This window comes from Sinohyriopsis cumingii, chromosome 9 (genome assembly GCF_028554795.1).
Source record: "Sinohyriopsis cumingii isolate HCF-2022 chromosome 9, ASM2855479v2, whole genome shotgun sequence".
Classification (NCBI taxonomy): Eukaryota; Metazoa; Mollusca; class Bivalvia; order Unionida; family Unionidae; genus Sinohyriopsis; species Sinohyriopsis cumingii.
Window position 1 is genome coordinate 39,324,592 of NC_142969.1, and position 24,926 is coordinate 39,349,517.

The 24,926-nt window shown below is 35.4% G+C and overlaps 1 protein-coding gene across 2 annotated transcripts in view; it reads right to left on the minus strand.

Moving 5' to 3' along the window:
• Positions 1-24,615, minus strand: part of LOC149791596 (uncharacterized) — a 169,992-nt gene extending 145,377 nt beyond the window's left edge. Inside the window, exon 1 of one of the 2 annotated variants that reach the window (XM_089970154.1) lies at positions 24,517-24,615. The gene's annotated coding sequence lies outside the window, so the exon portion shown is untranslated. Of the gene's footprint in view, positions 1-15,378; positions 15,848-24,516 lie in introns of those variants that run through there. The other variant, XM_089970151.1, reaches the window with a different exon arrangement.
• Between the last annotated feature and the right edge of the window lie 311 nt (positions 24,616-24,926).

Genomic DNA, 24,926 nt, shown 5'->3' on the forward strand with positions numbered 1-24,926 from the left:
TATAATTTTCACACCTGTTTTTTGTCTGAGCTTTCAAAGATTAATTGGCAAGGTCAATGGCAAAAGGTCTTGCCAAATACTAATTGGTTCCAAGACAAACCAACCCTTCAAGTCAATGTTTACAATTTACTTACCTGGACACATGGTAATTTATTCCTCTTCAGTTCATGTTTGCTCATTTCTTTTGGTACTCCTATGTAGTTGTGAGATCTATCAGATAAATGTTATTTTAATGACTAAGTTAAAATAAGCCAGCTACATACAGTACCAAGGGACTGCTCACAGCAAAAAGACAATGGCAAACAGTAGTGTTACAATACCTATTGTAGATACACATTATGACTGGAGGTGGTCCTGTGTTCCTAGACAAAACATGAACATTCACAATATCAACAACCCAATACACCTAGGTGGGATTAATGAATGGAAGTGCTCAAATGGTCTAAAAGGTAAAGAGCCAGACAGAAGAAAAAAATTCCAATGAAAGCAAATCCCTGGCCAGACAACTGCTATAATTTATTGGTTGACTGTGGTCATGGGTTTTGTGCCCACCTGACGCCACTATGCATCATGGAGCGGGCCCAAGTAGCAAAAACATATTTGTATTCAAAATATTAATTATACAATTAGATCAATAGACAGGGAAAATAAAATTCTGAATAAGTTGGGTAAGGAAATAATAAATTCCATATGGAATTACAAAACCCATTATATTATTAGACTCTGTATAGAGCACAAAGTAGAGGGGGACTGAGACCGCCAAGCCCACTACTACTAAAAGTAACTAATATAATAAACAGATTAATAAAAGTACAACCCGAACCTAAGACAGCATGGGAGGCACTATATATCTACTGGCTCGGCTTCACCATATGGGGCTGACCGGAGATATAAAGAAATAATAAAATTACAAAAAAAAACTCGAAGTACCATGAAAATTCAGATATATTAGGGAAATACTTTTAAAATATAAAAATCAAGCAGAATTATGGACACTGGATACAGGAAAAACATATGACTGGATAAGAGAGGATGTAACGAAAAGAATAAGATGTGGAGTAGAACAAGACAACTGGGGGATAAACTGGGAAAAAACTTGGAAAAATTGGGAGAAAATAAGATCTGTCAAAATTCAAAGCATCATTTTTAAATACCTGCACAACGCCTGGCTTACAGGCAAAGAAGCTGTCAGACATTGTATGATCAGAACAATACCAAAATGCCCTTAATGTAAAGTTGCCAATTTCACAAAACTCCATAAGATCGCCCAATGCGACAAAAAAAAAAAAAAATAGGATATTGCTAATTATGGAAATATGTAAAAAGTACAAGTATCACAAAAACAATATTTTATGTCTAGATGTAAATTTTGAAAATAAAGCGGTTGTAAAAATAATTGACTACATTACAACTACTATGCTATCTTGTGGTCAAGTAATAAAAATAATTAAATAATGGTTTTATTTTTGTTTTCTTTTATCTACTCTGTATTAAGAATCCTTTCTTTAACAATAAGTCTACTTTTCAAGGCTGTGTGTCTTGGCCAGGAAGTGGGGAGATGCGGGAGGGGCTTCAGGACACCACCCAACTAGGGCAGAGTAGCGTCAAATACGGGGTGGAGCCCAGCCTTCATCTCTCACCTCACAGTACCAATATATGAAACTAAACTGCTGCAGAATATTTAGAGAAAACAATAAAATCTAACCAACAACGCAATACTAAGTAACTGCTTGCACTAAATAATACTAATAAAGCACCAATACAGTATTCTGTCCTTTGCACTCTTTTCTAAGGGAAACTTGGAACCTCCACGTGGGAGAAGTATGACGCACAGATGCCAAAGAGCTATGTCACATGGCGCTAAGCGAAGTGAAAAAGGCTTCGTAAGAGCATCAGAAAACCTCACATGTTTGGAAATGGACAAAAAGAATAACTATACGGGGACAAACTATAAATTTAGTAAAAAAAACAAGAGTTACCCTTACTAACTTTTAGGGACTAACCCAAAAATAAAACCCTTTTGGAACTTTTATATCTTTAATGATAAATGAGAGAGCTAAAAACCGTTTTCTCTACAAAATTCGAAAATTTAAATAAAAAACAAAAATAAATCAGCCAAAATTTTGGACAATTTATAAGTCCCAAAAATTTAAATGATTAGACAATTGGGATGTAATTTGACTGAGACAGCCGTCCCTACATCAAAATCTATAGCATACACACAATATATAGCAAAAACACATATACAACACATGGGACTCCGACAAAGCCCACAATCGGATGAACGAGCCTTTACACAGTTGTTGTAATTGTTGTAGGGTTTAATGCCATTTTTCAGCACATGACAGGCTATACATGGCAGCCAGTATTAATGGTGGAGGAAGAACCCAGGAAAACCCTGGAAAGAACCACTGACCCACAAGAAGCTACTGGCAAGCTTTCTCAGTACCCACAATAGCTGAATCCGAGACTCAAACCCACGTAGACAGAGGTGAGATGGCAGTGATCTGTAACGGAGAGCACTTTAGACCACCTGAGGCCCTTGATCCTTTAGATAACACTAGGGCGAAAAAATAATACCCCAACAAAATTTTTAGCAGTTAACTAAATTTTTGATCGAAATTCTTTTGTTAAAATAAGACAAACATATATACCTTCGGAAGCAACATACACACATAAAACACCTTTTATTTTTGGGGGAAAAAGGGGGGGAGGCATCTGTCTGGTGCCCCCCCCCCCATGATTTTATAAGGTGAAGCCAATAACCTAGGACATATGGATCATATCACCAGTCAACATTTACAATCAGAGCAAGAATTTTAAACATTCAAAGGTCATTATAAGATCATTTGCATACATAAATATAACAATATGTTATGGCAGAATACAATGACTATCCTGATATGTACAAATCTGTAAAAGGGAAAAAAGTAATACCCCATATACTCACTTATACGTTGAGTCAAACTGCCAACAACAAAGATCCCAATCTTCCATTGCATAATGCGCCTGCAGACCAGGGTCTATGTTGTTTGTTCTACTGATTATTCCTAACAAACTACACAGACCCAGATATGCCAGTGCATTATGTGACAACCGATCTGGGTCTGTGTAGTTTGCAGTTGGACTAATAAGCAGGTACATATGGTAAATGATTATGAAGCAGGAGAAATTTCCACTTCCATAAAAATTGCACAATGTTTATTAAATTCATTATTAAATTAACAAATTTGGCAAGATGGAGAATTCTGCAATTATCAGTAGCAAATAAGGTTTGTAATTTTGGAATATGGGGTTTTCAGTAATAGAACAGTTTGAAAAAGATACATTTTTGTGAAATTTGGGACAAATTAATACATAATGGTATTCATATCTGATACCATTTTTATCATAATGACTACATCTTTATTCTTCAAACAATGTACTGTCCCAATGACCTGTCAACGGGAAGTCTGACTGGAAGTCTTAAAGTTTAAGATGGTAAATGCATGGATCCAAGGTAACTGTAATAAGTAGTTTTCTGCATTTATGTAACAATGGAAAAATGTATCCCTTAGGACACATGTGTCAAACTCAAGGCCCGCGGGCCACATCAGGCCCGCCATACAATTATATCCGTCCTGAGAGAGAATTTTAGGCAAAAATATTTTTTAATGGCCCTGTGATATAAAGTACAAATCAAATTCCCTAATTAGCAGCCTTGCCAAACATCCAGCTCTGACAAATTGGCATAAGAGCGAAAATGGGTATGCCAATGATTTTTTATTATTAAAACTTTTTTCTGTTTTAATTTATATTAATGTTTAAAAAAGGTTTAATTTTCTGCTTATTGAATGTTTATCCTGTTCGACCTGCAACTTACGTGTGATTTGAGTTTTGGCCCGCTAAGCGATTGAGTTTGACACCCCTGCCTTAGGAGGGCCGGATTACTGACAGTTGCCATTTCTGCATATAAAATTTTTTTTATAACCTCTGTTATCATGTGTTTTATTTCTTTTGGATTATTAATAAATTCATATATAGGAGGTCTGGTCTCCCAACAAATATCATCATTCCTTAGGCTCTTCATCCATTTGTAAGCATTAGCATTGGTCTCATTAAAAAATATTTCATAGGTACAGGGATAGCTTAGTCTGTACTTGAAACCTGGCATCTTTGCTAGCCAAGGTTCTGATAGGATAACCCTATCTACACCTTGGCAGATCAAAAATAATATATTAGTGCTTTAGCCAAGCAACATTTTTTGGATTTGATGAGTTGCTTCCCTTAGTATGTAATGCCAACTAACCACTGTTGCATGGTGCATTGTACATAGGCCAAAAATTGTGGAGGCAATTGACCTAAAAAGGATACTTTGTAAGTTTAACATCGAAAGTATTACTAAGGACCAGAGGGAAGCCATTATAGGTCTATCTGAGTGAAAAGTATTTGTGCAAACACTGACCATCAGTGGAAAATTGCTTTTTTATCAGTCCATTCAAGCTGTGTGCTCCCCTTGTCTCAATCATGTAGGAACAGTGTTCAAATATGAACAACTTAATTTTGATTGGATGTATTGGCTTGCTGCCACATCCAATGAAATTCACAGACTTAAAGCACAGAAATATCTACTCAATACACCAAGGTGTAGATAGGGCTATCACATCAGAATCTTGTGTAGCAAAGATGGAAAACTGGTTGTTGAATAGTCAACCTTGAGACAGGGAAACCACTTTGATAATCCTGATTATCATATGGATTAAATAAAGGTGTTGTCAATAGGCAGCAATAAAACAGCTGACATGCTATACAGCTAGTCAAGCAGATCAGATCATTAAACAATTCAAGCTGTGATCTTGCTAAAGGTAATGATAAAGGAAAACAACCTTTCATCGTGTTTTAACATAGCTTTTACAATTTTTTAGTCATATTGCTATGATGTCTGCAGCATGGCAGTTCATAGTGATGTCTAGCACAGGGGCATCATGCCGCAGATATGTGGCATCATGTCCCACCCAGTCACATTATCATGACACCAGGCATACCAGCACTAACAATAACCTCTTAATGCTGGGCACTAGGCGAGGCAGCTACAAGAACCATTTTATAAGTCTTTGTTATGACTCGGCCAGGGTTCGACCCCAGAACATCCTGCATCCAAGGTTGATGTTCTAACCATTAGGCTACCCTGCATCTTGAGACAGTAAAATTAAAAAATGAATCAGTGTTACATCAAGCTGACATGTGTCTGGGCTTCTTTTATATTTATAGTTATACATGTATTTAACACTGGAGAATGTACTAAAGGAGACAAATCAGCCATGTACATCCATTCCTATTCTCACTAAAGTGGATCAACTTTAGTGGCATCAAGTGTTTAAATATGTACACTGGTTATTATCTTTTCTTTCCCATTTCCAGTAAACTGAACTGGCTTATGTCCAGCGATGCAATGTATGCCTCGAACAGTGAAGTACCATTTGTCAATACCTGACTGGGATCATAAATCTCTGCCGGCAGTCCATTAACAACCAGCAGTAGCAGCTCACGCAGGGTGGAAGTGTCTTGAGCTGATCTTTGTTTTGCTTTAATTCTGTTTACAAAACTGAACCATCTCTCACACGATGTAGCTGAGACAGCAACACAAGCTGTGGCTTCTAGAAACTTTTAATTATTTACAATTTTTTAAAAATAGCTATATTAAATATCGCTGTAAATAATAATTAATAATCCAAATACAGGATATCCAGCGAAGTGGGGGATGAATAAAAAACACTGTGAACACAAAATAGAAAAGAACTTAAAACAAAGCATGTGTAAAGTAACACAAGGCACATGATACCCACATGATGTCGTCTACATCAAAACTCAATTTTTGTATTGTTCAATTAGTACAGTACTGATATTGTGATTTCATTGGAAGTAATACTGAAAACTTCTTATCATCCTTGAGGAAATCTCTAAGTGTCAGTTCAAGAATTCTCTGAAACTCACTTGCCCACAGTGGTCCGTATCTGTCAGTGTATCCCTCAGGGGTGCAAGACTGAGAGTCAAAAATCTCCTTGGTGTCAAAACTGGGGGTCAGACTGAGTAAAAAACAAACTTTGGTACCAAAACTTGGGGTCAAATTAAAAATGTGGGGGTCTCTGAAGCGCAAATGAGGGTAAAGGGAAACATTGTCTGTGAAATCAAGCTCTTTATTAAATATTCATTTCGCTTGGCTGCCTTGTTATCTTCAATCAGTTATGAAAGAGTCGGTTAATTTAAGGTAGTTTATGTTAATACACAATAACATTTATAAGTGTTCGACTGATCAAATGAAGTGAGTTCACCCAACATACGACCAGGGCTGCTAGATTTTAAGTTTGTAGATTTTCGTACCTTTTAAACTTTTCTTTTATTCCACCTCCTTTATTTGATTCAAAAGACATAATTAACGTGGTAATACAAAGGAGGCCAGGTTTTAATTCAGTGCAACAATACAACAAATGCTTCCAGAAGTCAGTTATCAAAACACAGGCGGCAATTAATTAGGTTTTCAGAGAAACGCTCGCTGACATAGCTGTTACGGTAGATTGACGCATTTTACATTTAATTACAAGAGGACACATTGCATTTAGGACAATTACACTTAAAAGGAACTAAAATATAGAACTAGAACACAAATTTCAATTGATAAAATAATAGTGACATTTTCATTGATGGAAATTTCCTTACATACTTTTAATTGCAGAATGTCATTTGGAAAGAAAATGTAAAAAAATTCTATGACCTATATTTAAATTTGATATTTCAAAAAGTTGATTAAAATTTCCAGGTCCTATCTACCGTTTTCGATGATAAAACTACCAATTTTGACCATGATTTTCTTCAAGTTCAACAAATAGGGATCAATTTTTTGGTTATTTTCTGGTTTAAAAAAAGGGAGCCATGCCTGGCACCACATTATAAGTGGGTTTGCAAGTTATCAGGGAGTGGTGTACCTATAACTTAAGTTCAAGTATTGGTATTCAGCAATACAAATTTCTGAACCAGTCTAATTCGGCACCATAAAAATATAGGGCAATGATTGCAATATTTGGGGTTTTAGTTAAGAGATCACTTCAAGTCTTTTGAATGAAAATATGGTTTATCTTTCAGATTTTCTGAGACAAATTTGTATATAATTTCAGTGGTAGATTCTGTTGTCAAAGTCAGTCTACATGCTATGAAACAATATCAATGTTAGAACTCTGTGATGCTCAACAACAAAGTTTCCATTTGAATTTATCATAAACAGCATTACATGTACACAATGAATAGACTCTCACAGTTTTACAAACAGAAAGAAAAATGAACCTCAGAAATTAACTGATAATTTTCAATGATAAACAAATAATCCAGACAGAAAAGTAATTTACTTTTTTTTACCCAGATATTTGTGTCAATGATAGTATGCATTATTTCTTGGTGTCCAGATATTTGGCTCAAAGACAGTATCCATATTGTTTTCATGTCCCAATACATGTAATTGGGTCAATGATAGTATGCATTATTTCTTGGTGTCCAGATATTTGGCTCAAAGACAGTATCCATATTGTTTTCATGTCCCAATACATGTAATTGGGTCAATGATAGTATGCATTATTTCTTGGTGTCCAGATATTTGGCTCAAAGACAGTATCCATATTGTTTTCATGTCCCAATACATGTAATTGGGTCAATGATAGTATGCATTATTTCTTGGTGTCCAGATATTTGGCTCAAAGACAGTATCCATATTGTTTTCATGTCCCAATACATGTAATTGGGTCAATGATAGTATGCATTATTTCTTGGTGTCCAGATATTTGGCTCAAAGACAGTATCCATATTGTTTTCATGTCCCAATACATGTATTTGGGTCAACGACAGTATGCAATATTTCTTAGTGTCCAGATATTTGGGTCAATACATTATTTTTGGCATTTCTAACTTTGCTTTTTTTAAAATCAAAATTCTAATCCTTGCTATAAAAAAAAAATACAAACAAGAGGCCCATGTGAGCTTGATGGTGTTCACCTCATTTACATAACTTGAAGATTTTAATAACACTGTAATAACATAACTATGCATACCATCTGCAAACTTCAAATCATGTCAATTTTACCTTTATCCACTATAACCTGAAAAAAATAATCCTTTCTGAGGATAAATACATATTTAGTATAAATAGTTTATTGCTCATGAACTCATCAGACATGTAAATCTATGCACCAAGTTTTACTGAAATATTGTCTCTGGATAGAGAGAAACAGGCTCAGCCAATCAGGCGCAAGATACCTCATTAATATGCATAGATCTTGCTTATTATAAAACCTGTTAAAGATAATTATAATACATGTACAAGCGTATTTACATAGTAGAGTGAAATCTGATTGGAATTCAGTCTCCAAAGTGGTTAAAAATTTAGACAATCAGTTGCCAGATCGCATCATTAATATGTGTGGATTTAGCTCAAAGCCATAATTAACCTGGATCTTGATTATACTGGTCTATTTACTAAGCTTGATCAAACTCCCATAAAAAAGTACAGTCTCAATAGTTGTTTAAAATAACAAAACAAAAACAAATGCAAGATCACCTCATAAATATGCATTGTTAAAAATCTAATAATAAAAATGGCTTCTAGAGCAGTAACAAACTCTTGGCCCTTCCCTGTGACTGTCAATCAAGTATTACAAACTGGGCATTCCTATGGCATGCTGACCAATCAAATGACCAAGTTAGATATGAATGTTTACCTAATGCATTTTGTCCCTCTGCATGTGAGATGGGTTAAGCAGTCTGCCTGGAACCATGTAGATTAACTACACCTGGCATGCACCATGCAAATTCTTAATGACATTAACATATCTCCACCATTTCATGAAAAGTTTTATCTTATTAAAAGGGCTTTTGTAAATCACAATGATTTTTTAATTTTCTTTTTTAGGAGCAAAGCTTTGATTTATGAGAATTTTAGAGAATTAACTCTAATAATTAGTAGTTGAATAATTTTCCACAAACCAAAGAGGGGAATTTTAACAGCATTGCTCAGCTGGGCACAAAACCCAATACCACAGTCAACCAATAAACAGTAAAACTGTATTATCTGTTTAGCACTGTTTTTAAAAAAAATCACAATTGCATGTACAGCTAGATTTCTATCCAGATTATTAAGTAAGTCCCAACTTGTGTTACATTATGAACATCAGGATGTGAGAGTTGACACCTGTTTTTGAAATCTGACAAAAAAATATTCATGAGAACTACATAACATTCACGTATATTTTGAGGTCTGATGTCTTTTGTTGAGGTTTTCCATATGCATTGATATGTAATGTGTAAATACACTACCTTTGGGTTCACAATGACTGTATGTTACTTCATATGGAATCTGCACATCTAGTCCTACCTGTAAGACCCAACACTGATATTTATGTTGTGCGCGTCAACAAAATCAAAATGTGCTATGTCTTACATGTAGGACTACTGCACATCACAAATGACTGAAGCAGACTTTATTACATTCCATCTTGAGCTGTACTCCAATTGCAACTGATTATATCAAGAAAGGAATGGTGTTTTCGTTATGTTTTACGAGCACAGCTTATTACCAAAACTTGGGACTAAAACATCATCTCACCTGCCCCACTCTTCCTTCCCAAAAGATGTTAGTTATAAGAGAAAGGCAATGACAATGACAATGACAGAAAAGATATAACCTAACTTGATCAGTTGTATCAAAATGAACAAGAGGCTCTAGTGGGCCCAAGGATTACTCCCCTTGCCATGTTCTACATGAAAGACAAATGGACTGGCAGCTAGCCAATAAATCTGGGTAACCCTAACATGATGCTTTCTGACATTCAAGTCTTTATCTAAAAAAATGTTGCCAGTAATGAAAGTCATACTGGGTGATGGATTGGCATCTTTTATTCAGACCTGAAAGGATATTTCCAGAATATGGTCAACTTGTATTAACAGGTTTATGAGAAATTGGGTTTATGAGAAATTGCCTCAAGTTGTTTCCCACTTTCCAACCATGGAAGTCAATGACTTTCAAAGACATAATATTATTACTCAGTGCCATTATACATTAATATCCATCAAAACAGGAATGGTCTTCAGGTTACAAAAAGAAGCAGCTGAGAAAAGCTTTCCTGCAGTCACCTGTTTCTAAAAGGAAGATTTCATACACTGACTTCAAATATTACATAAATTGAAATGTTCTATATATGGTAAAACCTGCCTTGAGGGAAAATACCTTCTACCAGTAAAGGAACCCCAGGTCGCAATGTGATCTAAGGCGCTTGCCTTTACAGATCACTTGCATATTTCAAATAGGCTTGTACAAGCCTGAGTCTTGGTTCATCCAACATGAGTATGTGGAAAAGCTTGCAAATACCTTCTTGTAGGTCTGTGGTTCTTCACAGGTCCTTCCTCCACTGGCTGCCAAATTTATCCTACCACATGCTGGAAACTTGTGTTAAATCCCCCCAAAACAAATAAATCTACCAATAATAATCGGTCACTAATGACAGATGGTCCCTTATAATAGTCTGCAGGATGGCCAGCTTTTATGGTCAAAATCTGACAGGATTTAAGCAGGACAAAATAACCATAATTATTGTGTTCTTTATTTATAGTTCTTCTTAAAAATATTACTTTCTTTCATATTAATTACTTTTATGTTTAGCCAATTAGCATAAAGTCAAATGAATTTTAAAGTTAACCAAAAGGTAACACTTACTTATCCTGTACATGAACTCTAAAGTTAGCTCTGATGCTACACTGGCAATAAACAGCTATAAACCTAAGTCGTCCATGCCTTGGATAATAAATGGAACAAACAGATTAAAATATACACTAATTTGAACTGCTGATGAAATCTCTGTCCCTGGAATGTTTTATCTTGTGTTTTAATAACAGTAACATCAACAAAGAATATAAACCTTTACAATAACTTTACAATGAATTCATCCTGAAAATGCAAAATCTTAACGAGAAAAAAAGATTAAGACCACATTCACCTGGGTCATTTCGTAAGGTTAACTCCATAGCAAATCGATTTAAGGCAGTACCAGTTAGATGACAGTGAAAGCAGGGTGAAATCTCTTTTTATGACATTTTTGGCAGTCAGTTAACAACAGATAAACATGCAATACAAACCCGTTTACTGATTACGTGTGCCCATAATTGCTAATTCTCTAAAAGGGAGTTGTGATGGCTAAGTTGGAAGAGTGTCATTCTCATAATCAAAAGGTCATGGGTTTCATACCCACCCAGGACAGCCAGGGTTGGCTCTGTCACTGCATCCTTGGGAATGGCACTGCCAGGGTGGCTCTCTCAGCATGTCCTTGGGAATGACACTGCCAGGGTTGGCTCTCTCAGTGTAATTGAGAATGGTACTGCCAGGGTGGCTCTCTAAGTGTGTCCTTGAGAATGGCACTGCCAGGGTGGCTCTCTGTGTAATTGAGGATGGTACTGACAGGGTGGTTCGCTCAGTGTGTCCTTGGGAATGGTGCTACCAGGGTTGCTCTCTCAGTGTGTCCTTGAGAATGGTACTGCCAGGGTGGTTCTCTCAGTGTGTCTTTGGGAATGGTACTGCCAGGGTGGCTCTCTCAGTGTGTCCTTGGGAATGGCACTGCCAGGGTGGCTCTCTAAGTGTGTCCTCTGGAATTAGCTCTCTAAGTGTGTCTTTGGTAATGGCACTTAAGTCCTATTTCTTCTCCATTATATAACCAAATTATGTATTATAAGTGTCATTATCTCCTCCATTTAATCCTTTAACTACAGTCTGGTTAAGTGCAATAGGGATTATTATGACCATGGTACTATAATGGCAGTTTGACAAGTACATACATCAGATATATCATCAGAATACAACTTTACCTTAATGTTAATTCTTTAAAAGGGAGCCATGTAGCTCAGTTGATCTTGTGCTGGATTTATAATCCAAGAGTTATAGGTTCAATACTGATGCAGGTCTGCCTGGGTCAGCAGCCTCGGTGTGTCACTTAGCTTTGTACTTTGCAAAACATGTGGAATGAAAACTCAGCAAACAAGCTTCCAGAAAATAAAACCCATCACTGGAAGAACAAACCACAGACACAGGGTTGTGCTGTGTCAATAACATATACAACACACACACCTCACACATGCATACCTCCTGAAGGGCAAATATCAATCAGAATATAGGTCCACCAACAGCAGAACACATTCTTGTTGCATACTTATCTACTTCTAGACTTGGAAACAGCAGAAGTTCTTTGATGTGAAATCAGTTAGGGAACTGAATAAAACTGTACCACCTGAGAATATCATGGACTTTGCAAGGGAATGCAGTTGATATAAAATATTTGGGTACAATATTTTAAGAGTATATCTGTTACCACTATCTTTTATCTTATATACGTTTTGCAAATTTAAATATCTTTGACTTTTTAGAGTATCTTCATGTTTACACTTTTGTAGACCGCTCCGGTGGCCTGGTGGTTAGAGCATCTGCCTCGGATGCAGGAGGTCGTGGGTTCGATCCCTGGCTGACTCAAACCAAAGACTTACAAAAATGGTACTAACAGCTGCCTCGCTTGGCGCCCAACATTAAGAGGTTAGTGTTAGGACTGGTCGGCCTGGTGTCAGGATAATGTGACTGGGTATAACATCATGCTACATGTCTGCGGCATGATGATCCAGTGTTAGACAGCACCATAAAGTGCCACACTGCAGACATCATAGCGATATGACTGAAAAATTGTTAAAGGTACGTTAAAAATCCAAATTACACACACACATACACTTTTGTAGAGTATCTTCATGTTTACACTTATTTGAATGTGGTTTCTTACTACAGTTTATATTGCAATTCTTTCTATTTACATTTTGAAAACCTTTTTTTTGTTGCACTATATACATGTAGCCAGCATTGTGACAATATGCTATTGAGCTGTAATATATGTACATACAAAGCAATTGACAGATGCACAAACAGGCTGATTGACAAATAAATTGTTGCACTGACAAATGAATGGACATTAATAATAAATTAGCAATATATCTGCAAAGGAGCAGATATAAAAGGTACATTAGGCTGCCGAGCATGTCAAGAGTATTAATTGATATCCCTCTAATAGTGAAAATATCATATTCTTACATATCTGACAAAATCTACTCAAGTTTGTTCCGCATAACATCACAAATGATAATCACATCTGTAGCTCAATGAATTTTCAGGTCAGCATTATTAAATGTAGCTAGAAGTAACTTATTCATTTTGTGCAAAATAGGGTAGACTGTTTTAATATCACATTTTTTTCATGCCACCATAACCTGTGGATTTGCTAATTAAGGAGTGATGATCTTTCCTACTCTGCTAAATTGGGCATATTGTGTGTGTGTGATTTGGATTTTTAACGTAGCTTTAACAATTGTTCAGTCATATCTCTATGATGTCTGCAGTGTGGCAAATTATAGTGATGTCTAGCACTGGCACAACATGCCCCAGACACGTAGCATGATGTCCCACCCAGTCACATTATCCTGACACCAGGCCGACCAGTCCTAACACTAACTCTTAATGACGAGCGCCAAGTGAGGCAGCTGTTAGTACCATTTTTGTAAGTCTTTGGTATGACTCACCAGGGATCGAACCCACGACCTCCTGTATCTATGGCGGATGCTCTAACCACTAGGCCACTGGAACGGTTGGACATATTGTAGTTGCCTCTTTTTGATTTCTCTGCAGGATAAAAAACTGACTCTTCCAGAACTGGGGACAAACATGGCAGATTAAATGCAGCCCAGACTTTTTCAGCATCTACTGAATGAATGGTGTTGCAGTGTATGTGAATATAAATTATGTTTACATCATTTGTGCACAAAACAAATTTGGTAATTTTTTATCAAAATTTTGTGAAAATGACATAAAAATTCAATGAGAAGCAGGCTGATATCATTTGAGATGCTGTGCAGAATGAACTACAACACTTTAACCAAATATAACATTTCTTTCCCTTCAAAAATGAAGTTGCATGTGTTTCAGAAATACATGACAATTGTAATGTACCAGTTTGTTAGGAGTAATCAGTAGAATAAATAATATAAACCCTGAAATTATGTGAACTTAGATACCAATGCAGATCTGGGAATGTGTTGTTTGGTTACACTAGATTTATAAGTGAGCATATATGGTATTTCTGTATGGGGGGGGGGTGACCTCTATATTTCTAAAGTTTTCCCTGTGTGTTACTATTTAACATTTAGCGACATATCACTGATACTGTATACCTGAAAATAAACTGTTGTGCATTTGCCAGCTAAATCAAGACACCCAAACACTGTAAACTAACTGTAAAATCATAACCAGGCAACTAAATGCATAAATCAGATATTTTATAATTAACATGAAACATACAAACTGACCATAATGTATAGCATACAAAAATAGGTGATGGAAAACAAAGCAATTAAGGTTCGTCTTTAAATTGAAAAGGGTGGGAGGCAGAATTCCCTCTCCATTTGAAAAACACAAGGAATTGCCTGCATACAGAAGATAATACATAAAAAATGCAGGGCTTTAAAATATGATCTGATCCCATATATTTGGTTCATTTTCATACCATATATATATATATATATATATATATATATATATATATATATATATATATATATATATATATATATATATATACATACATATATATATATATATATATATATATATATATATATATATATATATATATATATATATATATATATATTGCTTGTAAGTTGAGTGAAACTGCCAACAGACATCCTGATCTGCCATACCATAATGTGCCTGCTGATTAGGGTCTGTGATTTTTTTCAACTGACTACTCCTAAATAACTGTACAGAGAGATCTGCTGGCGCATGTGATGGCAGATCTAGGTCTGTGCAGTTTGCAGGTGGACTCATCTTATAAGCGAGTACATACGGTATGTGACCCTTACAAATAAACAAGAACCCTGTAATTTGCATATTCTAGGTCATACAATGATCAATGGATTATGCTCATCATCAAAAATATTAAAATGGCCAACATTTTATGCATTAAAGATGTCTTCATGAAGCATCAATACTAAAATATCGTAGCTTAGAATAAAATAACTTCAAAAATATTGTCAATAATTTGATTTAAAATGTCTAGAACACCAAAAAACCTAACTCTGACACCCTCTTAAATGCAAAACTGATGGTGCATGACTGGAAAGCAAATCTTAGCCAGCATTTAATCAGATTAGAAGCTTTGCCAGCTACATTAAAAAAATACATTTCCTGAAAATAACTGTTGGCATAATACATTTTGATCAATCAAAAAGCATTTTGTTTTGACATGCAATATCCTGTTTGCACAAATTGTATATACTCACAATTATTGAATTCCTGTGATGTGAATCCAATAGCACCAAGAATAATCAATTCTGAGACTGGGCCTAAGATACTTCAATTCTCTGCTCATATCACTGTAGCATACAGACAGATCCTCATTGACTGGTTCTAAGGGCATATTAGTCTGCCAAGTAATGGGTGCAGAAATTTACAAAACCTTGGGCAGCCAGCCAAAATATCTGGGGCTAATTTACTAGCAGGCTGTTTGAACCTGGGATGCTCTAACTCCCAGCTCCAAGGATAAAGTTATGCCAAAATAAATGTCTGGTACTAACATCTAAGAAATAAATGAAACCAATTACATTTCAGTCAATCCAATGTATTTTTATACACAGTACAAGGTGGTGCTAATAGACCTATCAAGGAAATGTACCATCTTCTTGCAGATAACATTTTTGGAAATCCCGTCCTCCAGCACCATGAAATAAATTTGGCTGGTACATCTGATACAGCAATATTTTAGAAGCTATGCAATGGCATGCATTATAGATAAAGACTGAAACAGAGTATATATCCAAAACCTGTATTTTCTCCCCCTGCTGCCTGACATTTTATGAGTGACCTTTATTGGAACAGCTACAGTAACCAGAGGCTGAATTAGAGAAGTATGCCACTGATATATTTCTATGGCAACCACAAACTTTGCTCTTTATTAGTATTTTTATGACTGCTCCACAAGAATGCTATGCAGACAGTCAAAAGTTAAGCTGCTGTAGATTGGGGGAGGGGGTCTATTTCCTTGATGCTGGTTTCATTGATGAATAACTGACAGGTTTTATCATTTTTGCAAAAATGCCACACTATACGGAAATGATACAATATCAAGACTATATAGGGATTCTATCTATTTGCATACTGCCATGAATGGTCTTCAATGGAGGGAGATCTAAACACAAATAATTACTTGTGCATCCATGGAATGTGTATTAAATTTTTGTGGAAAAGAAGACTTTGTAAAATTTTACAATTTACAACAAGATGATTTAAAAAATCAAGAACTTTAAATAATTTAGTAGCTTCACAGAAATGCTTAATACAATGTGGCAGGTTATTCACATTTATACATCCCTCTAAACTTTCTTATATTTAGATGTTCTTGCCACAAAATTAATACTGAGACAGGTAGATATTAAGATATTTTTATAACTTCTATTATAGAAATAATCTAACATTACTTTATGACAAGCACCAAGCATTTTATATATTTTTTAAGTTGCAAAGTTATTATATAAATGAATATTATGATAATATTTGTGTACCCATCCATCCATCTTCAGAAAATTTATAACGATTTCATCTGAACAGGTCCACAGTTTATATAAGATTCATTAGCAAGAATAAAACCTGTAATTAATGTCTGTTGTTGTTGTTGTTGTTGTAGGGTTTAACGCCATTTTTCAGCACACGATATGCTATACATGGCAGCCAGTATTAATGGTGGAGGAAGGACCTGGGAAAACCCCGGAAAGAACCACCAACCCACGAGAAGCTACTGGCAAGCTTTCTCACATACCCACATTAGCCGAATCCGAGACTCGAACCCACGCAGACAGAGGTGAGATGGCAGTGATCCGTAACGGAGAGCGCTTTAGACCACTCGGCCACACGAGGCCCCAATTAATGTCTGATAATCATAAAAGTGTGTTGGACTTCAACATAATGACGATATTTTGTATGTAATAAGATGGTAACCAAAATTACTAAAATAAAGAATAGAAAGTAGGAATTTAAATGACATTGTAACCACCTTTTCGGTTATGTAACACAGTCAGTCTGTTTGGCTATACAGCAATTTTACTCATGAGGAACATCTTCAGTTATCTCTACATACTGAAACTTAGCTGCCATTATTTAAAACACTGTCCACGCAATTTTTAAGCATGAGGTCTTAACATGTAGTGTCACACCTGCATAATTCATAACCTGCTCAATTCTCAAATATTTATTTTCATGTACAAGGTCATGTAACTTTAAACAGCATTAAAAGATGACTTCAAATGACTGAAATGCATCAAATGTCTTAGTGACCAATTCTTGGTATATTTTTGTTGTTGCTGTTGTAGGGTTTAATGCCATTTTTCAGCACACGATAGGCTATACATGGCGGCCAGTATTAATGGTGGAGGAAGAACCCGGAAAAACCCCGGAAAGAACCACCGACCCACAAGAAGTTACTGGCAAGCTTTCTCACATACCCACATTAGCCAAACCCGAGACTCGAACCCACGCATACAGAGGTGAGATGGCAGTGATCCGTAACAGAGATCGCTTTAGACCACTCGGGGCCCCATGTATATTTGTAGAAAACCATCTACTTTGGTCTATTCACATTAAACAAGTTTCAAAAAAGGCTGATTCTTGTCTATGACTGCTTAAGAAAATCAAAACATACATTCCATTTTAGTACAGGGTTATTTTTGTATGTTATTTCAGCCATATCTGGACTACTGTAATGCAATTTGGTGTAAAACATCTAATTTAAAGATAAAACTTTTAAGACTCCAAAACAGGGCATGCCATTTAATTCTAGATCAATATATAGACAATTTCCAGGAATGAATAACATTAAATTTTTACCAATACATGAAAGAACATTTCCTTGAAAGGACACATTTATGTATAAAGTATCCAGAAAAACCACTCCTGTTTACCAGAAAAAGCATCTTTCACCAAAGAGATGCTGATGGCATTCCAAATTTAAGGTCTGTTAGCAGTAAAAATTATATAATACAAGTGCCTAAGAAGAAATTATTCAGTATACTGGTTCTCTGGTATGAAACATTATTGCCAGTGACAAAAGGCAGGGTCACAACATTTCTTCTTTTCATAATCAAGGTCTTAAATGGATGAATCTTTAAACAACAGTACAGTTCTAATAAAATATAAATCTCTCTACTTTTGTCTCTTTACACATCTTTTTCACAGCTGAATTTTTCAATGCTGGATATTTTGTATTTTATATATGTTCATATTTTATATATGTTTATATTTTATATATGTTTATATTTAATAAATGTTTATATTTTCATGGATGCTTGTGCATATCTTCTGTACTTGATGATTTTTAGAAATCACTTTTTTCTCTAGTGTCCAGTCAAGTTTATCACATCATATTGTATATTCTTTACAGCTAGAAGACTTCAAGGTAGATTATTTCTGTAACTAATTGAATTACCTTCTCTAAATAAGTCATCATTATTATTATTATTATTATTATTATTCTTTTTTCTGAGGTGTGGCTCTGAGTGAATGTTATCATAATGATCAAATACTATCATTTAAAACAAGCTTGGAACACCTGGAACTTGATCAAATAGCATAGTTTATACTGATCAAACATGGACTGATACAACATGGACTGCGCACTGCAGAAGCAATGTTGACAACTTGGACTTAATGCTAAAATTAAAATGTTTTACATAATCTTTATGCATTAAATAGTTATGCGTGTGCTTTCAGTCAAGCTGCCTTCACAAAATATGCAAAAGCTCCTGCTTATCTACAGCTTTACATTGTCACATGTGGTCACAATTGGAAATAATTTTTGTTGTTCTTGTTATAGGATTGTATGCTATTTTTCAGCACAAGATAGACTATTCATGGTGGCAAGCATAAATAGTGGAGGAAGAACCCAGGAAAATCCCGGAAAGAACCACCGACCCACGAGAAGCAACCAGCAAGCTGTCTCACATACCCACATTGGCTGAGCCCAAGACTCGAACCCATGCTGACTGAGGTGAGATGGCAGTGATCTATAATGGTGAGCACTTTAGACCACTCAGCCACTTGGGGCCCCCGGAACTGTTTAAATGCACTGTTCTTTTGATAACTTAAACAATGATAACTTGTGAACCCGCTTAAAATGCAGTGTCTGGTGTGGATCATGTTTCATTTTAAAGAAAATAAAACTAGCCCATGTGCTGAATGTAAAGAAAATTGCAATCAGAATTGGTAAATGAAACCTTGATATATCGCTTGTTTTCAAAAATAGCAGTAAGTGCCCAAAAATTTACAATAAACATTGTAAATTTGCAAGTTTTAATAAGAAATCACATATTTTGTTAGATTTTATTGGAAAAATATTTTTTTTTACACCATAAATAATAATACATGTATATGACAAAACAGCCATCAATGAAAAATTCTGGTATATGCTAACAGGTGGCAACATAGGAATGAAATAGACACCAATTAAACGTCTTCACTGGTAAAATTGAAGTATAATCATGGCATGTTCTTTTCTATTAAAACATTAAAAGAGTCAATTGACGATTATATCAAAACCCACAAGCACTTCTGTAATAACCTAATTTAGTGCCAGCTGTGTTTTGATCTACAACAAGCTGAAAAACTAGTCTTCTTACTGTGGGTTTCTTCTTGTAAAAGAAAATTAGACGATAAGGGAAACTGACGTCTCCTCAATCCTCTATAAAAACATTTGGCTCAATTCCAGACTTCACTGGTCTATATTATGCAAAAAATACAAAGATTTTCATGTGTGCACTTTGAACATGTGAGGTAGTCAGGGTGAGAGTCAAAACAGCCTTTCTTGTGGCCAGACTTTCCCACAGACTGCCCTGACATTGTTCTCTGAAATAAAAGTTATCTGAAAGAGAACAATAATAATGACAATAAATACTGTATTGTGTTTACACGTGACAAGTGCTCTAAAACTTCAACTGTGACTTTTGTCTTGAAAACTCACTTTAGTTAAATAAAACTGCATACTGCCCTAAGTACACTTTTATATGCATGACTATAACCTAATTTGCAGGACTTCTCACAAATCACTAATCTCCAATGCGTAAATTATACATATTGTGTTTGATTCTCACATTCACTTACCCTGGCAGTATCTCTGTGAATGTAACACTAGAGAAATGAATATCTGGTTTAAATTCGCAGTAAGCAGCCGACATTTAAAATAAGGAACAGGAAGTAAAAAGGCATGATAAAAGGTTCATCTCAATTACTCCCTCTCTCTCATATAAAAGCACAAACTACATCCACTGACTTGGATAAAATCCTATCACATGACTACTAATTTGGATAAGATGCAAGAATAATGAATATGATGATAAGATACCATTACTATCAAATATAATACAAATATGTAAGCAATTCTACACATTCTACTGGTTCACCATGCTTTCAGTCCAATTCTGTCAGAGGCACCTAATTGAATACTGACAATCAGGTAGATACTCCTATGTCCTCAAAGTCAGATCCTTTTTCTTTCTGCACATGATCACTTCTCAACAATAATGCATTTTGAACACTGTTTCCAATAAAACTTTGAGAACATTTTTAAAAACATTATTAAACAAAATACCGTATATACCTTAACTGTTAACATTTTGGTTAAATTTTCTAGCTGCTACATTATGATTTGGAATGCTGCCAGAAGTGGGCAGCCAGTTGACTGCTCATACGTGTCAGTTTTTATGATTTTTCACAAATGTAACCATTTCAGTCACAACTCAGTGCTGTTTTTCTTTACAATAACATTTGTCATTCAAAGGGATTTTAGTCATAACAGAAATATTTCCAATGACAGTATGAAAACAAGGAATGCATTTTTAAAAAAGTGGGAAAGTATGCATGAGATTTTTAAAATTATTATGATAATATAAAAACATATAAATTTATACTTCTAGTTTTACTTGTTTGTACAAACCGATTTGACCTCAGCAATACGTGAATGATAATGCTTGAGGAATAATCAGGAGAGAGTCTACCCTATGACAAAATGGTCAAACATGAACTTAATCAGTGCAATATGAATTCAGTATGTTGGGTTTTTTTTCACTGCTTTTACTGTATCTGCTTCTTATGAAAAACATCTTATTTTTTTTGTGCAATTTGGCAAAGCTTGGGCCAGATGAACTTTGTACCTGAGCCAACAAATCCATGCATAGGGATACAGTTAAACTAAAACTACCAATGATACAGTGAAATAGTGATACAATTATCTTTCCTATTCAAAAAACGTGTTTTTAAATATTATTTTATCTGGAGGACTGTATATCCAGAGAAACTCCTTCTTTCCAAGAAAGTCTTAGTTGTTTTAGTACCAATGAAAACTAATTTAGCGTAAAACCTAGAAGCTGTTTCAGCAACAGGTATTGTGACTCATCCTGCAGTAAATGTAATTTTAACATGAGGACTAAGAGCTTTGTTGTTGTTGTTGTGGGGTTTAATGCCATTTTTCAGCACACGATAGGCTATACATGGCGGCCAGTATTAATGGTGGAGGAAGAACCCGGGAAAACCCCGGGAAGAACCACCGACCCACGAGAAGCTACTGGCAAGCTTTCTCACATACCCACATTGGCCAAATCCTAGACTCGAGCCCACGCAGACAGAGGTGAGATGGCAGTGATCCATAACAGAAAGCGCTTTAGACCACTCGGTCACTCTGGGCCCCGACTAAGAGCTGACATCTGCCTAATAGATATCTGCATTAGTTGGCCAAGAAATGTGAGTCAATGGGATGCTCCTGTTGGAATTTCTTCCAAAGCTTTTAACTGCATGTTATGAAACAAGTTGTAAAGGTTTCTCTGTATTTGGTATCTGCATCCATATCTGATGGCACATTAGCATTACATGTCCATTATTGACAATCATTATGCCAATATGCTTAACATCAAGGGTGGATAAATTCTGTTGTTCGGCTTTGGGGAAGTAGTCATTTCAAGGCTTTTCCATTTTTTAGTAACAGTGGCCATATTTGATGGCAGATCACATCGTTTGTACAAAGGTTTGCCTGGATGCTTTCTGTCAATTTTGGCCATATTCTGTTCAAAAGCTTTGCGAAGATGAATGAAGATTTTATTCTATTTAGTATTCATGGCCAAATCTGTTGGTGGACTAACATCATTTGAACCAATTTTAAATATCTTTCATTTCAGCATTCTTGTTTTGAAAACAAAAAAAATTGGTAAAATTCTAACAAGCCGATGTGAGAAAGCTTGCCAGTAGCTTCTCGTGGGTCGGTGGTTCTTTCCAGGGTTTTCCTGGGTTCTTCCTCCAACATTGATACTGGCCGCCATGTATAGCCTATCGTGTGCTGAAAAATGGTGTTAAACCCTACAACAACAACAACAACAACAACAACAACTAACAAGCAGTTGTTGAAAAATAAATTATAGATTTTTCTGTTTTTTAGTAAGAGGCGATACTTTCGATAGCAAATCAGAATCATTCATAAAGACATTAATGCACTCAATGCCAGGATGCTTGCTGTCAAATTTGTCATTTCCATCAACTACGTTTTGGGAAGTTAAATCAAGCTTTTTCAATATAATGAATGGTGGATCATCATCATCATTTGAAAGACCATGAAAATCTCCAAACCACAATGCTTTCTGTTAAACTGGTCATATTCTGTCCAGTAGACTTTCAGAAGCCACTTAAATGTTTTTAATGTTTTTAGTAATAGTAGCCATATATTAGAGAGAATCATTTGTACAAATCTGAAGGACACAAGGCACTAATGATATGGAAAAATGGGAACCAGCCTGGAAATGGGTGAACATAAAATAGAGTATATATGGGTTTGGCTGACCATGACTGGTTAATAATGTAAGTTATATTTTAGAAAAATAGATCTTTTGAGAGCTTATCCTAGTTGTAAGTGACAAAAAATAGAGACACTGTTTACTTGACGGAATTTCAGTCCTTTAACAGTCTCGAGTTTGAAAAACTCATTAGTACAATTAGCACCTGACTCTTTGGTATGGAACTGAAAGCACATCTGAAACACATGCATGTCCAGAAAATGCTGTGGTTCATATCCTTTCCTCAACACAGAAGCTGACATCCAGGTTTCGTCTATGCTGATAAATATAGGTTTGTTCATGAGGACTCAGCAATTTTAAGTTATTGATTTTTTAATATCATGGTGTTTGCATAGGTTTACTATGAGAACTGAATTAATACTGTGAGTCCTATAGACAGCCACAGCAATACAGTGAATCCACATTGGCAAGTGCAATTAACTTCACTATAAATGCAATCATATGGTTCTATTTGTGGATAACAAGCAAAATTAATACCTTTTGTAAGCCACCGAGTGAATTTCAGTGGGATTTTAAACACATATTCAGATATATCAACTGCTGCCAAGAGGGGGGAGGGGGAACAATGTGTAGATTTGACTATGTTAGGTGGAGTGTTTCAGACCTTGATTTATATCTAAGCAATACATATATAAAATTTATACAATTTACCATTTATAAAGTAATTACAGTAAGCAATATGATATTTCCTAGTTGTGTATTGAAACATAATGCTTCACATATGATCACTTGGGTCTCTTTCACCATGCTTAATGGTGATGACCTCTCCTGACTTTTCATCCCACTAATTTCTTTCAGTGAATGTTTGAAAGTTCATATTGTGCATTCTAATGGACTTATGTCTACCTTACTATAGTTTTAAATTATATGTCTTCTGGTGGGAGGGGGGTAGTTTAGGTAATTTTTGTCATTTAAATTCCTTTTTCTGTAATAATACATGTAGCTATAGATGGTCACCTTGACCTTTTACTCATTAATAACATAATATGACAAGGCTGGTAAAGAGCGATAAATGGTAATATTAAAAAAGATGTAATATTCACTAATGTAATCTCTGACAATCAGGACTAAGCACATTGCTTACTTATGTATTGAACTACTCTTCCTAGGGCTGTCAAGAAAACCAAGGGTGGATATAGGACACACAGTACACACAGTACTAATGATATGACACAATGAAAGCCCTTCTGGCCATGATGCTTTCTGCCAGATTTAGTCAAAACTGATCTAGTGTTCTGGGGAAAGAAGTTTAAAATAGCAACTGCTGATGGATGCATGACAGCTGGAGGGCCATAAACTCATCTTATGGCTAACTAAGGGAACAACAAGTTTAGATTGCATAGGATTTTTTTCCTGAATTCTTTTTTACCATAATGCACAGGCCCATGTCACTATTCTCAACTGATTATGAAAAATACCATTTTGCCAGTGGTTGGATGCTTTGATTAAACAGGTTGTTTACTCTTCTCACCGAGCCATTACTGACAACTAAGAAGTACTTTACAAATTCTTGATTTCCTTATCTGAAAGTGAACTCACCTTATGTACTCCGGAAAAGTTCTGGCCAATGGTCTTGAACAATAACCTCCAAAAACAGAGATCTTCATCAACATACCATATAAAGTCCAGCCCTGCAATATACCATGAAGGATACAAATAAAAAAAAGCTAGTGTTAATTGCAGACAAAATTTGAAAATCAAAGTACTGATAATACTGATGAATTTGGGGATTGAAGTGAAACTTGCCAGATGGAAAAACACACCTCCAGATATATTGGTGTATGGATCCCTTATCTTTATCATGAACATATTGCCTTTACAAACTGTTCACAATTATGTGTCCCTAAAGAATTTATCATAACAACTGAAACATTATTTGAGAAATTATTTCAATTTCCTTTTAAATGTTGTTCCTATAAGGAGTGGAACTCTGATATAATTTACCTACA